General features: G+C 44.4%; 1 long non-coding RNA gene across 1 annotated transcript in view; it reads right to left on the bottom strand.

The window, feature by feature from the left end:
• Window positions 1-15,608, bottom strand: part of LOC140199733 (uncharacterized) — a 96,332-nt gene extending 80,724 nt beyond the window's left edge. The window contains exons 1-2 of the long non-coding RNA XR_011886478.1: window positions 15,540-15,608; window positions 15,223-15,295 (exon numbers count right to left, since the gene is read on the bottom strand). This is a non-coding gene — a long non-coding RNA (uncharacterized lncRNA). The remainder of the gene's footprint in view (window positions 1-15,222; window positions 15,296-15,539) is intronic.
• Between the last annotated feature and the right edge of the window lie 239 nt (window positions 15,609-15,847).

Here is a 15,847-nt window from a genome sequence, read left to right on the forward strand (position 1 = left end):
CTTCTATTTTGTTATGTGCACTGAAACTGATGGCCTCATATTTTCCACATTATATTTCATTTGCCATGTTCTCTCCCAAACATTCAGCTGATGCATACTGTCTGAAGTATTTTGGTATCCTGTTCCCGACACACAATCTTGGCTAATGTGGTATGGTTATCAGACTTGGAGATCTGGTCTGTGGCTCTCCACAGCCAAGTCATTGAAATAAATCATGAAAAGCTGTACCAAAGTACTGATCTATCAGACTCAGCATATCAGCTAGAGCAGGTCTATTTATTCCCACTCTGCTTTCCATTAATTCTACAATTCTCAAGCTAAGTCAAAACATTACCCCATTTCCCCTTGCTTTGACCTCCTTTGTGTGTGGGAACTTCCAAAACTCTAAATACCACACTTCTACTGGCTTCCCCATATCTAATTCACCAATCATAATACAAAGAACTCCAGCAGATTAGTCAAGCATAGTTTTCCTTTCATAAATCATGTTTGCACTGTCCTTATTATTACCAAGGTATCATGCTCTTATGCGCATCCTTATGGATTCCAGTATCTTCCCTACCACTAACATTGGGCTAACCTATCACTAGTTCCTTATTTTCTTCCTCCATCTCATTTTTTTAATGGTGGAGTCACATTTCCTATCTTTCACTCTTCAGGGACAATTATAGAGTCGGTCAAACTTTGGAGGTCAACAGAAAAAGCATGCACTATTTCCATGCACTGTCTTCAAGTTATAGGATGTAAATTATTGGATTCATAGGATTTATAATAAGAACAAATGACCATGTGAAATAAGAGCAAGAGTAGGCTATTTGGTCTATCAAACTGCATTTTTCCCATAAATCTTAATTTTCCTACTTGCCAAAATCTAACTGTATCTCGAGTGTATTTAATAAGGCAAAGAATTCCACAGGTTCACTTCTCTCTGGGAAAAGAAGGTCTTCCTCATCTCCATCCTAAATCTACTGTCTGAATCTTGAGGCTATATCATTTGTTCTATTCTCACCTACAAGTGGAAAGAACTTTCCTGGCTCTCTGTCATCTATCTCTTTCATAATTTTATAAGATCCCTCCTTATTCTTCTGATTTCCATGAGGCTCAACCTTTCTTCAGAGGCTAACTCCCTCATCTCCAGAACCAACCTGGTAAAGCACCTCTGCACTGCTTCCTATCTTTCCTCAAGTAAGGAGACCAGAACTGCACATATTATTCCTGGTGAGACATCACCAGTACCCTGTATAGTTTCAGCATAACCTTTGTGCTCTTAAATTCAATCCCTCTAACAATGATAGCCAACATTCTATTTTTAGAATTATTCTATTCTAAAACCCTCACTAATTTTTATAGGTGCACCGTAGAAAACATTCTTCTAGGGTGCATCACAACCTGGTATGGAAGTTGTCCTGTCCAAGACCGGAAGAAGCTGCAGAAGATCGTGAACACGGTGCAGCACATCACACAAACCAATTTTCAGTACTTGGACTCACTTTACACCGCATGCTGTCGGAGCAGCGCTGCCGGGATAATCAAGGACAAGACCCACCCAGCCAACACACTTTTTGTCCCTCTTCCCTCCGGGAGAAGGCTCAGGAGCTTGAAGACTCGTACGACCAGATTGGGAACAGCTTCTTTCCAACTATGATAAGACTGCTGAATGGATCCTGACCTGGATCTGGGCCATACCCTCCAAATACCCAGACCTGCATCTCGGTTTTTTTGCACTACCTTACTTTCTATTTTTCTATTTTCTATTTATGATTTATAATTTAAATTTTTAATATTTACTATCGATTTGTAATCCAGGGAGTGGGAAGCGCAGAATCAAATATCGCTGTGATGATTGTACTTTCTAGTATCAATTGTTTGGCAACAATAAAGTATAAAGTATTTGCTTTATTGATAGCCTGTTGCACCTGCAAACCTACATTTTGCAAGTGCTGCACAAATACCCCCAAGCCCTCCGCACAACAGAATGCAGCAATCCTCCATCATTTAGATAATAATATAATCTTCTATTTTTCATTCCAAAGTTGATGACCTCACATTTGTTAACATTGTACTCCAACTGCTGAATATTATTTTTCAAGTTCACCAGCTACCCTACTTTCAACTTTTTAGTTCCTTCAGTGCCTCCTTCACACTAGACCCTTGAATTCTCTAATATATCCACGATCTTGCTTGTCTTCTTCCATTGCTCAAGTCTGCAGATTGACTTACATGTGAAATACATTTCCAATAATCTTCACTTACATGGCTCAGCTAATTCCAGGAAATTGTGGTACCTCGTTGAACAACTTAATTTGCCTAAAGGCATGTCAGATTTGAATGAAACCTCTGATAATGATTTCAGTTAAATTCATCCTGATAGATTTCAGGAAATGAGTTCTATTTTGTTTAGAACAGAATGGGATTTCATTGGCCTGTAAACTCTTTTGGAATGATTTAGGTTTTGAAAGGTTTATGAAGGAAGATAAAATGTCTTCGCAAGTGAGGATTGACTTTACAATTAAGAAATACAATCTCCTCAGTATGATGGGGATAAAAGCGTAATTTTTTAGAGTATGCTCTCCCTCACTGTCCCTGCTGAGGTCCTTTGTTGTCATGGCAATTGGTTTTGATGCTAGATGTAGACTTGTCTAGCAACATGGAACAAAATTGAAGAAGTAACTGGTCTTTATGATTTGTCATAGTTTCCTATTTAAAGAAGGTTGCAAATTTACACTTGAATAATTGAACCAACATTTCAGTACAAGCATTTTCAACATAAAATGTTTTATTACTCAAAATCTGTAATCTTCAGAAAGAATTGAAATTGTGCATGTTTGATCAGCCCTGTCCCTGGGACAATACATTATTCTTATTCTAAGCTGAGAGATGTCAATGGAATATGAAAGAGAAGTGCTTGAAGTCTTGGCTGTACAAGAGTCAATATTGAATAGTGATTTAATTCATTTCAGTTTTGCAATATAAGAAAAAAACTTAAAGCATCCGGCTCAGATGGGGTACCCGGCCAAGTATCAACTGATTGGTGTGATCACTGAGATCTGTAATCTCTCACTTTGGCAGTGTGTGGTACCCTCCTGCTTCAAGCTGGCTTCAATTGTATCAGTGCCCAAGAAGAGCATGGTGAACTGCCTCAATAACCATCACCCAGTTGTGTTTACATCCACCATGATGAAGTGTTTTGAGAGATTGGTGATGAAATATATTAACTCCTGCCTGAGAAGCAACTGATCCACTCCAATTTGCCTACCGGAGCAACAGGTCCATAGCAGATACCATCTCATTGGCTCTTTACTCAACCCTGGAATATCTGGAAAGCAAAGATGCATACATCAGGATGCTTTTTATCAACTACCACTCACTATTCTATACCATCATCCCCTCAAAATTAATCAGTAAGCTCCAAAACCTTGGCCTCAATACTCCTGTGCAATTGGATACTGAATTTCCTCTCCATCAGCACAGGCGTACCACAAGGCTGTGTGCTTCATCCCCTGCTCTACTCACTTCACATTTGTGACTGTGTGACTAAGTACAGTTCCAATGCCATATTCAAGTTTGCTGATGACGCCACTGTTGTATGCCAAATCCAAAGGTGGTGATGAATCAGCATATGGAAAGGAGACTGAAAATCTGGCTGAGTGGTCAACCTCATACTCAATGTCAGCAAGACCAAGGAGTTGATTATTGACTTCAGGAGAAGGAAACCAGAGGTCCATGGGCCACCCCTTCTTGGAGGATCAGAGTTGAAAGGTTTAGCAACCTTAAAGCACTCGGTATTATTATATTGGAGGATCTGTCCTGGGCCCAGTATGGAAGTGCAATTGCAAAGAAAGCATGGCAGTGCCTCTACTTCCTGAGGAGTTTGTGGAGATTCAGCATGACATCTTAATCTTTTACCAACTTCTATAGATAGTATATTGACTTGTTGGATCATAGCCTGGTATGGAAACACCAATGCCCTTGAAAAGAAAGTCTACAAAAAGTAATGGATACAGACGGCCCAGTCTATCCCAGGCAAGGACCTCCCCACCACTGATCACATCTACATGGAGCATTGTGGCAGGAAAGCTGCATCCATCATCAGGAAACCCCACCATCCAGGCCATGCTCTCTTCTCACTGCTGCCATCAGGAAGAAGGTATGGGAGGCTCAGGACTCACACCATCGTGTTCTGCAGCAGTTGCTACCCCTCAATCATCAAACTCTTGAACCAAAGTGAACAACTTCACTTGCCCCATCATTGAAATATTCCCAAAACAATGGACTCACTTCCAAGGTCTCTTTATCTCATGTTCTTGATAGTTATTGCTTATTTATTTTTTATTATTATTTCTTCTTTTACTCCACAGCTTGCTGTCTTTTGCACTCTAATTGAACACCCAAGTTGGTTCGGTCTTTCTGTTGTGGTTATTATTCTATAGACTTATTGAGTATGCCCACAATAAAGTGAATCTCAGTGTTGTATAAGGTGACGTATATGTACTTTGATAATAGATTTACTTTTACCTTTAACCGTTTTGTGCCATTCAACTACAAGGCTGTCAAGACAGAGTTGTGATTAACTGGTGTGGATAAGCCAATTGAGTAGAGCTTCCAAGAAATTAAATACTCCCTAGGAAAGATAAGGAACTTCAGAACGTGTTAACTCATTGTTACAACTATTACTTGTCCTTGTTACACATACCATTGTGCCATTACTTCACACATATACGTATGACTCATTTATATTTTTACATACAAGGTGGCGATGCATTCAATCACAGCAGCTGCTACAGGGTCAGCCAAAGGTGTTACTGATCTTTTAAAACATTTTTTTTACGATTGCAAGATCCTGCTGCTTAAAACAGGTACAACAGGTCTACCCCATCAGCGAGTTGCTCATTGGTGGAGAAACTGAAGGAGCGGGACTTGGTGTGGATCGTGCTGCTGCCTGCAATACAGAGGCATTGGAGGAGTCATTGTGTGAAGTCCAAATCATTTTTCCTGTGATTGCAACAATCTGGTGGATGTTGTTAATGAGGAATTCTCCAAGCCCGATTCACTAATTTATCAGCGGGCAGCATGGGCAGACGGTGGTGGAACTGTGTAGACTCAGTTGTAGAGATGACTAGGCCTCGAGCAGCAGTGTTTCCTGTTTACAGCCGCCCAGGAGAGAGGTATCAGAGTTGGTATTCCAAGCTGGAGCAGGTGTTGCCCCCTAGTGTTTGCTCAGCAGAAGACAAGCTATATTGTGTTTGACTGAAGATATCTGCAACATTCAGGGTCTTGGACTTTTTTTTGTGTGACTGTATTTTACTGCTATCTTAATGAGCTTACTGCCGTATATGTGCCTTGTGCTGTGTGCGACTGTTGGTACTGTGTATTGCACCTTAGTTCTGGAGTAAATCTGTTTAATTCCGCTGTATTCATGGGTGTTCATGTATTGTTGAATGACAATTAAACTTGCACTTGAATAAGAGTACCACACTGCATTGACTTATTGACAAGACTATTTTCCAAATACAAAACATTTGCAGTTCAGTCAATAAGCTGGTCTTTTCAGATACTTGGTACTTCTTAACTATATTTGGATCTCTGATGTTGATTTCTTGATATAAAAAATCTGCTCTCAACCCACTATTGACTTGTGTTACCTCTTTAGCAACTTGTTCTATATCCACACCTGGAATGTCTTTTGTTGTCATCCGACCTTTGCTCCAATTTGAAGATACTGTTTTTGCTCAGACTTGTGCTATTTCACCATTATCACACTTTACAAGTTGCTCTTGTTTGTCAGTTTTAGCACTTTCACTTCCCTGTATTGTTTGAACAGTTTCTCTTTGTTCTTTCCCAATGAATAATAAAGATCCATGCAGAGACATTTTGTTTCAGCTGCAGTTCCTCTGCTATCTGGATGATAATGTGGTAAATTGGATCAGCAAATTTGCTGATGATACAAAGATTGGAGGTGTAGTAGACAGTAAGGAAGGTTTTCAGAGCCTGCAGAGGGACTTGGACCAGCTGGAAAAATGGGCTGAAAAATGGCAGATGGAGTTTAATACAGACAAGTGTGAGGTATTGCATGTTGGAAGGACAAACCAAGGTAGAACAAACAGGGTTAATGGTAAGGCACTGAGGAGTGCAGTGGAACAGAGGGATCTGGGAATACAGATACAAAGTTCCCTAAAAGTGGCGTCACAGTTAGATAGGGTCGTAAAGAGAGCTTTTGGTACATTGGCCTTTATTAATCAAAGTATTGAGTATAAGAGCTGGAATGTTATGATGAGGTTGTATAAGGCATTGGTGAGGCCGAATCTGGAGTATTGTGTTCAGTTTTGGTCACCAAATTACAGGAAGGATATAAATAAGGTTGAAAGAGTGCAGAAAAGGTTTACAAGGATGTTGCCGGGACTTGAGAAACTCAGTTACAGAGAAAGGTTGAATAGGTTAGGACTTCATTCCCTGTAGCGTAGAAGAATGAGGGGAGATTTGATAGAGGTATATAAAATTATGATGGGTATAGATAGAGTGAATGCAAGCAGGTTTTTTCCACTGAGGCAAGGGGAGAAAAACACCAGAGGACAGGGGTTAGGAGTGAAGGGGGAAAAGTTTAAAGGGAACATGGGGGGGGGGGGGGGCTTCTTCAAACCAAGAGTGGTGGGAGTGTAAAATGAGCTGCCAGACGAGGTGGTAAATGCGGGTTCTTTTTTAAGATTTAAGAATAAATTGGACAGATACATGGATGGGAGGTGTATGGAGGGATATGGTCCGTGTGCAGGTCAGTGGGACTAGGCAGAAAATGGTTCGGCACAGCCAAGAAGGGCCAAAAAGGCCTGTTTCTGTGCTGTAGTTTCTATGGTTCTATGGTTCTCCTCCAAGCTGGAGTGTAGTAGATTCAATAGTGTTCAACGTCAATGATATAACAACATCTCTGCTGAAGTGAATCCTGCAGTAGAATGTAATGTTGTGTGATACCTGATTAAAATATTCGATAAAAAATGATCAATAGTTAGAAGTAAAGCATCTTGGAAATCTTGTCTCTTCAAAACGTCCTTAAGAATGCACCCAAAAGCTCAAGAGATTCTGCAGATCAACATGCACAAAATGCTGGAGGATCTCAGCACATCTATGGAAATGAATCAAGAGTTAATGTTTTGGACCAAGACCCTTCAACAGGACTGAAAAGGAAGTGGGAAGATGCGAGAATAAGAAAGAAGGGGAAGGGGAAGAGGAAGAGGAAGGGGAAGGGGAAGGGGAAGGGGAAGGGGAAGGAGGACAAGCAAGAAGGTGATGACATGAGACCTGATGAAGGGTCCACACCCAAAACGTCGACTCTTTATTCCTTTCCATAGATACTGCCTGACTGCTGAGTGCTGAGCTTCCCTAGCATTTTGTGTGTGTTACTAAGCATGCACCCAGACATTTTTGTTTCACTGCTATGGGTTGAATGATATCGGAGAGCGAACTGACCCTTTGCAGCAAGCATTCAGGCACAAATGGCCTGACCTAAGGTCTAGTTTTCTAAAACTGACTCTTCAATTATGAAAGTAGAGCTCAAATTCATGACTGCACATTCTGCTGCTGTGTCAAATCCCATTGTTGAACTTTGTTCCATTCAGAATGAGCATCGATAAGGACTAGAACAATGGATTTGCCCTTCTAACAGAATTCAGCGCTCTAATATAGCCCTGTTGACCACTTTTATACGAGTAGGGTATTTTTCGTTTCATTCTTAACAGACTGTAAACGTTGAAATTAAATTGTTTTTACTGGGATATAGAACATCTAATAATAGCCTTCACATTTACAATGTGGATATTTTCTGAATGCAGTTCAACTAAAGTACTTCTCAAGACATTCAGAATGACAGTTCTATGTCTTCACTCCGTGCACAATGAATAAATCAAATCTTTTAAAGTCACAGAGTCATAGAGCATTACATCACAGAACAGACCCTTTGGCTCAAACTATTATACTGTCTAGTCCCAATGACCTGTATTTGTACTATCACCCTTCACACCCATCCCATCTATGTACTTATCCAAACTTCTCTTAAATGTTGGAATTGAACCTGTATCCATCACTTCCACTGGCAGCTCATTCCGCATTCTCACCAACTTCTGAGTAAACAAGTTCCACCTCATGCAAAAATGTGTGCAGCTGGAGTCCAGGGCTGAGAATTTGGTTTGGTGTGCAGATAAGGACAAGGGCAGGAACTGTAGGTTGGTGAGCAGCGGGATACTGGGGCCAGGAATGATACAGTGCAGCCATTAAGGCACACATACCAGGTCCAGCAGCTTCAGATGATCCTAGGGAGAACTTCTACTTCAACCTTGAAAAGTTCCTGGTGTACATTCTGAAGGGAGACAAATTGGTCTTTCAATGCCAAAGTGAGAAGCAACATGATCTGCCTCCAAGATGTGATCAGCAAAGGGTAGGGAGGGCTAACTCTAACAGGGTCCATTTATTGACAAAATGCTTGGAATGGGCCTCCAAGTAACAAGCTCTCTGTTTTGGCAAAAGGACATTCAAAAGTAATCAGGACAACAGCTATTGTCCAAGCATTGGCACCTTATATAATTATCGAAACAAATTTGGGTATCACCATTTTATTTTAAGTTCCAATGACAGCTGGAAAGATTACTGTCTAATACATTCTATTGTCACCATCAACCTGGTCACAAAATGATCAACATCAACAGAAGTGTTGTCACAAGAGGATCAGTGTTCAATTTATCAAGGACCCTAAAAACAACATTTTTAAATAGCCTGGCAACGCTCAATTTACAGATACCATGGAGTTGCCACGAAGTCCACTATAGTTTGCTCTCCTGGCTTCACTACCAATAAGAATTAGAATTGGTTTGTTAAGACTGACCAGGAGATTGAGAAGATAATTAACTGCAAAGGTAAGTTGTTCCAGGATCGGAAGCTCCATCTTTCCTCAAGGAAAAAGTACGAGCTTTTTGGACACCAGAAAGTAGAGGTCCAGCCAAAAACCCTGTGAGCTAAATGACAGATGGTGGATGGAGAGAATGAATGAGCCCAGCAACACACTGAAAACCAAAACAAATGTATGTCATACTCCGGTCCATGAAGTCTGTATGCTGGTTCATGGTCTGGTCCATCGACCCTTGCTCCAGGTTTTCCTATCTACCCGGTTTCTGTCCTTGCTGAGCTAATTGAGGCATTTGATGCTAGTTGGGGCTGGCTGCATAAATACCTTCAGAGACCAGGGTGTGGTTGCTAGATTGTTCTTGTCCTTACTCCTTGGATCCCTTCCTCTGCCTTCTGTTTCCTCGCCTGAAGCCCTGCCTTGTTTGCTGGTAACTCTCACCTCGCCTGAAGTTCTGTCTCGCCCTGCTTTGCCAGTAGCCTTGCCTTTGTCTTGCTATCCAGTCCTGGAGTCACCCTGTACCTAGCTCCTTTCCTGTCCCTTGCCTCCGCCCAGGTAAGCCAGGCCGTCTTGCCGTTACCTGGGGTTGGTTCCGTCCCTTCCTGTCCCTTGCCTCTGCCCAGGTAAGCCAGGCCGTCTTGCCGTTACCTGAGGTTGGTTCTGTCCCTTCCTGTCCCTTGCCTCCGCCCAGGTAAGCCAGGCCGTCTTGCCGTTACCTGGGGTTGGTTCCGTCCCTTCCTGTCCCTTGCCTCTGCCCAGGTAAGCCAGGCCGTCTTGCCGTTACCTGAGGTTGGTTCTGTCCCTTCCTGTCCCTTGCCTCCGCCCAGGTAAGCCAGGCCGTCTTGCCGTTACCTGGGGTTGGTTCTGTCCCTTCCTGTCCCTTGCCTCTATAGGGTGGTGATCCATGCCCTGCCCAGGTGGAGCCAAGCCTCATCTCAAGCCTCAAGCCTCCAGCCTCGCCTCAAATCTCCAGCCTCCAGCCTCCCGCCTCGCCTTGTCCCCTGCCTCCAGCCTCGCCTCACCTCGTCTCCTGCCTAAAACCTCCAGCCTCGCCTCACCTCAAGTCCCCTGCCTCCAGCCTCGCCTCACCTCGTCCCCAGCCTCCAGCCTCGCCTCACCTCAAGTCCCCTGCCTCCAGCCTCACCTCGCCTCATCCCCTGCCTCCAGCCTCGCCTCGCCTCGTCCCCAGCCTCCAGCCTTGCCTTGCCTCAAGTCGCCTGCCTCCAGCCTCGCCTCGTCTCCTGCCCGAAACCTCCAGCCTCGCCTCACCTCAAGTCCCCTGCCTCCAGCCTCGCCTCGCCTCGTCCCCAGCCTCCAGCCTCGCCTCACCTCAAGTCCCCTGCCTCCAGCCTCGCCTCGCCTCGTCCCCAGTCTCCAGCCTCGCCTCACCTCAAGTCCCCAGCCTCCAGCCTCGCCTCACCTCAAGTCCCCAGCCTCCAGCCTCGCCTCATCCCCTGCCTCCAGCCTCACCTCGCCTCATCCCCTGCCTCCAGCCTCGCCTCGCCTTGTCCCCAGCCTCCAGCCTCGCCTCACCTCAAGTCCTCTGCCTCCAGCCTCGCCTCGCCTCGTCCCCAGCCTCCAGCCTCGCCTCGCCTCGTCCCCAGCCTCCAGCCTCGCCTCACCTCAAGTCGCCTGCCTCCAGCCTCCAGCCTCGCCTCGTCTCCTGCCCGAAACCTCCAGCCTCGCCTCACCTCAAGTCCCCTGCCTCCAGCCTCGCCTCGCCTCGTCCCCAGCCTCCAGCCTCGCCTCACCTCAAGTCCCCTGCCTCCAGCCTCGCCTCGCCCCCAGCCTCCAGCCTCGCCTCAAGTCCCCTGCCTCCAGCCTCGCCTCGCCTCAAGTCCCCTGCCTCCAGCCTCGCCTCAAGTCCCCAGCCTCCAGCCTCGCCTCGTCCCCTGCCTCCAGCCTCCAGCCTCGCCTCGTCCCCTGCCCGAAACCTCCAGCCTCGCTTCACCTCAAGTCCCCTGCCTCCAGCCTCCAGCCTCGCCTCGTCTCCTGCCTCCAGCCTCCAGCCTCGCCTCGTCTCCTGCCTCCAGCCTCCAGCCTCGCCCCGTCCCCAGCCTCCAGCCTCGCCCCGTCCCCAGCCTCCAGCCTCGCCCCGTCCCCTGCCTCCAGTCTCCAGCCTCGCCTCGTCCCCTGCCTCCAGTCTCCAGCCTCGCCTCGTCCCCTGCCGCCAGCCTCCAGCCTCGCCTCGTCTCCTGCCCGAAACCTCCAGCCTCGCCTCACCTCAAGTCCCCAGCCTCCAGCCTCGCCTCGTCCCCTGCCTCCAGCCTCCAGCCTCGCCTCGTCCCCTGCCGCCAGCCTCCAGCCTCGCCTCGTCCCCTGCCGCCAGCCTCCAGCCTCGCCTCGTCCCCAGCCTCCAGCCTTGCCTCAAGTCCCCTGCCTCCAGCCTCCAGCCTCGCCTCGTCCCCAGCCTCCAGCCTCGCCTCACCTCAAGTCCCCTGCCTCCAGCCTCCTGCCTAGCCCCAAGCCTGAAGACTCCAGCCTCCAGCTTCTAGCCTCTTGCCAAGTCTCTAGCCTCTAGCCTATTTATGCAGATACAAAGAAGACAAAACAGCAGCTATATTTCATTTGGAGTTTGAGAAGATTTTGTGTTTCACCTAAAACACTTGCAAATTCCTACAGTTGTACACTGGGGAGCATCCTAATTGGCTTCATCACCACCTGGTATGGGGGAGGGGGTGGGTAGAGGAGTGGGGGCTGCTGCACGTGATCGAAGAGCGTTGCAGGGAGTTGTAAAATTATTCAGCTCCATCATGGCCACTAGCCACCATTAGTATCCAATGAATCTTCAAGGAGTGGTAGCTTGGGAAGGCGGCGTCCATCATTAAGGATGCCCACCATGCAAGACATGCCTTTTTCTGACTGTTACCATCAGGAAGGAATTACAGAAGCCTGAAGACACACATTCAGTGATTGAGGAACAGCTTCTTCCCCTCTGCCATTCAATTTCTGATTGGGCATTAAACCCACAAACATTACCTCAATTGTTTCTTTTTTATTTCTGTTTTTGCACTACTTATTTAATGTAATTATCATACATATATATTTAACTATAAATATATATGTTTTTTCTGTAATTCAGTTTTTTTCTATATTGTAATGTATTGCATTGTACTGCTGTCGTAACATTAACAAATTTCATGACTTATGCCAATGATATTAAACCTGTCTCTGATTCTGAAAAGGTTAACATATGAAGACCATTTGATGGCTCTGGGCCTGTATTCACCAGGGTTTAGAAGACTTGGGGGGGGGGGATGGTGGTGGATCTATTGAAACGTCAGGATAGAGTGGATGTGGGGGAAGATATTTACTCTAATGAGTGCGTCTAGGACCAGAGTGCACAGCTTCAGAATGGAGCAATGTCATTTAGAATAGAGATGAGGAGGAATTTCTTTAGCCAGAGGGTTGTGAATCTGTGGAATTCATTGCCACACACAGCTATGGAGGCCAAGTCATTGAGTATATTTAAAGAAGAGGTGATAGGTTCTCAATTAGTCAGGGCATCAAAGGCTATGGGAAGGGAAGAGGCAGGAGAATGGATTTGAGAGGGAAAATAAATCAGCCATGATGGAATGGTGGAGCAGACCTGATGGGCCAACTGGTCTAATTCTGCTCCTATGTCTTATAGTCAACATCTCCCGCCAGATCATAACCCACTCAAGTTTCCTTACCACCAGCTACTGATCATGTCTTTCCTTCTCCCCATGCCTCTGCTGGAGTATTTATTGATGGGTGTAACGGGAGGGTAGTGGTGAGCATAATGCTTCACAGTGCCAGCTGGAAGATCGGGGTTAAATTCCCGCCACTGTCTGTAAGACGTTTGTACGTTCTCACCATGATTGGATGGGTTTTCTCTGGGTGCTCTGGTTCCCTCCCGCATTTCAAAGAGATAGGAGTTAGGGTTAGTAAGTTATGGGCGTGCGCTGTTGGTGCCGGAATCATGGCGACACTTGCAGGTTGTAGACTATGCTGATTGTTGATGCAGAACAATACACTTCACTGTATGTTTTGATGTTTCAACGTACATGTGACAAATGAAGCTAATGTTTAATATTTCAACCTCCACACCCCACAGCAACACTGATTGCTCTCTCATTCAGTAGCTTTCCACTGCTCATGACTTGAGATCTACAGCTATCGATGCACCTGCCTTTATCAAATGAGTGGGCGACATGTCAAGTATTAAGAATATTTTTGGAATGTCTTAATATTTAATATTAAGAAATATTTTGTACATATTAATTGTGTGAGGCCTGTTCTAATGGTATTTGATGAAATGATACCAGCAAGTTGCCTGCACATTGCTCATCTCAATGGTGATTTAGCACTGAATTTTGGGTTATTGTGGGAGGCTGTAAATTATTTGATGTGGGACTTAAGAGCAAGTTCAGAGAAGTATTTTACAAGAAATTTACCTTTATAACGTGGTTCCATCACACATGTAAGCAGCTGTCTGGGCCAAATCTGACTGACTTTACCTGAATCCAGCTGGCCCAGAGCTAGTTAAGATCTGAGCAGGCTGGTTCTGGGAAAGGAACTTTGCATACATATGCAAATAACTAACACCTGTTCGAAACAAGACCTCTGTGTTGCCTTCTTCCTGTCTTTACTCGGAAAGCAAGTGATGTATTTCCTGTGTCCTCTGCCCGCTATTGAGGTTACATCCACACTAGACCGGATAATTTTGGAAACGCCGGTTTCACGTAAAAAAACAACAGGCGTCCACACTAGGCGTTTTTGAAAATACCTCTGTCCACATTAAAACGGGTATTCGGGCGAATCTCCTCCTACTGGGCATGTGCAGGACACATCTACAGAAAACAAGCGAAAAGGAAACGGTATACTTCGTGCACATTTGTCCAGTTACAGACTAGAAAAACTTAAAAGGAAATTGCCAAACGAAAAACTTGGTGCGCGTTTGTCCAGAAATGTTTCCTACAGCCATAGTCTCTTCATCGATGAAAGGGACAACAGCTACAACTAAATACAATAAGGCTTGTTACTGGGCAAAATTGAAATTTGCTTTTACCTCATTTGTTTGCCTTTACTTTTGCCATGTCTTTGGGTATTATTTTGCTGTATTTAACATCTGCAATAAAATGAGTTAACTGGGCAAAAGTGACAATTGCATCTATTGAATGTTTGCACAAGCAATACATTAATAAAGCACCTTGTTAAATGTATAAAACATGTCTGCATCAGTGTTATCTTGTATTTCCATACAATGTTACATTAGGCTGTTACAAATCTATTGTCAGAGATTGTTGTGGTGTTGGAGGTTGCATTCAAGAAAACAATGAAATGCACCACCATTTGTTCTGGCACGTCATGACAGCAGTTTTAAAAATAGCCGGTTACCCCGTACACACTACGCCGAATATTAGGCGTTTTCAGATTTATTCACTCTGGAGAGCGTTTCTAAAAAGCTCCATTTTCGGGGGGAGGAAAACGCCGTTTCAATGTGGACGGAGGGTCAAAACGAAGAGAAAAAGCTTTGGTTACGGATTTATCCGGTCTAGTGTGGGCATAGCCTTAGAATGCTTTGGTACCAACTTTTGGAAGAGAGAGGTTAAGGGAAACAGAACGGTGGGTGGCAGCAAATGTTAAGGATTCTACACAGTCAAATAAGGGAAATCCTCATGGGTGTAGCAACAGAAGAAGAGAAATAGTTTCATTTGTGGAATTCAAACTGGAGATGAGATGAAGGTGACAGAAAAGGAGGACAATAATATGAGCAACACACACAAAATGCTGGTGGAACGCAGCAGGCCAGACAGCATCCATAGGAAGAAGCACAGTCGACGTTTCGGGCCGAGACCTCGTGTGCTTCTTCCTATGGATGCTGTCTGGCCTGCTGCGTTCCACCAGCACTTTGTTTGCGTTGCTTGAATTTCAAGCATCTGCAGATTTCCTCATGTTTGCGACAATAATATGACTTGACTTCAAGCACACAAAGACACTGATAAAAGTTAATGGATGTAGTCTCAGGGCTGCCTTACAATGCAAACTATGGTTATTTTTCACATTAGTAAGCATGTGGTCCAACAAAGAAATAACCATTTGGTTCAGAAGATTGAACTGGCTGTAAATGAATGTTCAGAACAAAATCCACAAGGACAAGGACCACCGATTTAACAGTCACTAAGGACAAGAAGAAAAATGGAAACAAATTGCAGAAGGCTGAATCACAGGAAGTTTTGCTACTGGAACTAAAAGAGGTAGAGACTATTCCACTTTTTCGGAGAGTGTGTTCTTACCACTGGAAAAAGTGAAACAAAAGCAATTTCTGAATGGGAAGAATGGTAGGATTAGTTTTTAATTTGGTTGTATCTTACCTGAGAAGCAATACATTCGATGTTGACAACATACACACAAAATGCTGGAGGAACTCAGCAGGCCAGGCAGCATCTATGGAAAAGAGTAAACAATCAACGGTTCGGGCTGAGATGCTTCATCAGGACTCACAGCATCTGCAGAATTTGTTCTTGTTTGACATTTGATGTTGTTTGTTTTTTTGGGTGACTATTGAAGCAAAAGGACATCAATGATCATGATGAGTTTAATGTAGTATTTTAAGGAAACAATAACATTTGTTTGGACCAATGGCAACCAAAAATCACAGCGTTGTACAGTATTAGAAAAATAGTTTCACCTTATTCACTTTTCACTTCTTGCAGAAATTGATATTTTACTTCTCTCGGTTGCCTTGTACTATGTTGCTCTAATGCTTACACTTGACTGAGTCCCAGAAATGAGTAAAAAGAAAACCTACTTAAAACTTGAGTCAACTGTTAAACCACAGCAGCTGTGCAGGCTGTGGAGGCTGTGGAGACAGAAAAGAATTTGAAAAAAAGACTTCTTCAACAGTGTCTAAATTTAGAGACACGTAACCTACTAATTGAACTAAAGGTCATTTCCAAGGCTTAGACTTCAGTGGTCACGTACAACCATGGCAATGTT

This window comes from Mobula birostris, chromosome 6 (genome assembly GCF_030028105.1).
Source record: "Mobula birostris isolate sMobBir1 chromosome 6, sMobBir1.hap1, whole genome shotgun sequence".
Taxonomy (NCBI): Eukaryota; Metazoa; Chordata; class Chondrichthyes; order Myliobatiformes; family Myliobatidae; genus Mobula; species Mobula birostris.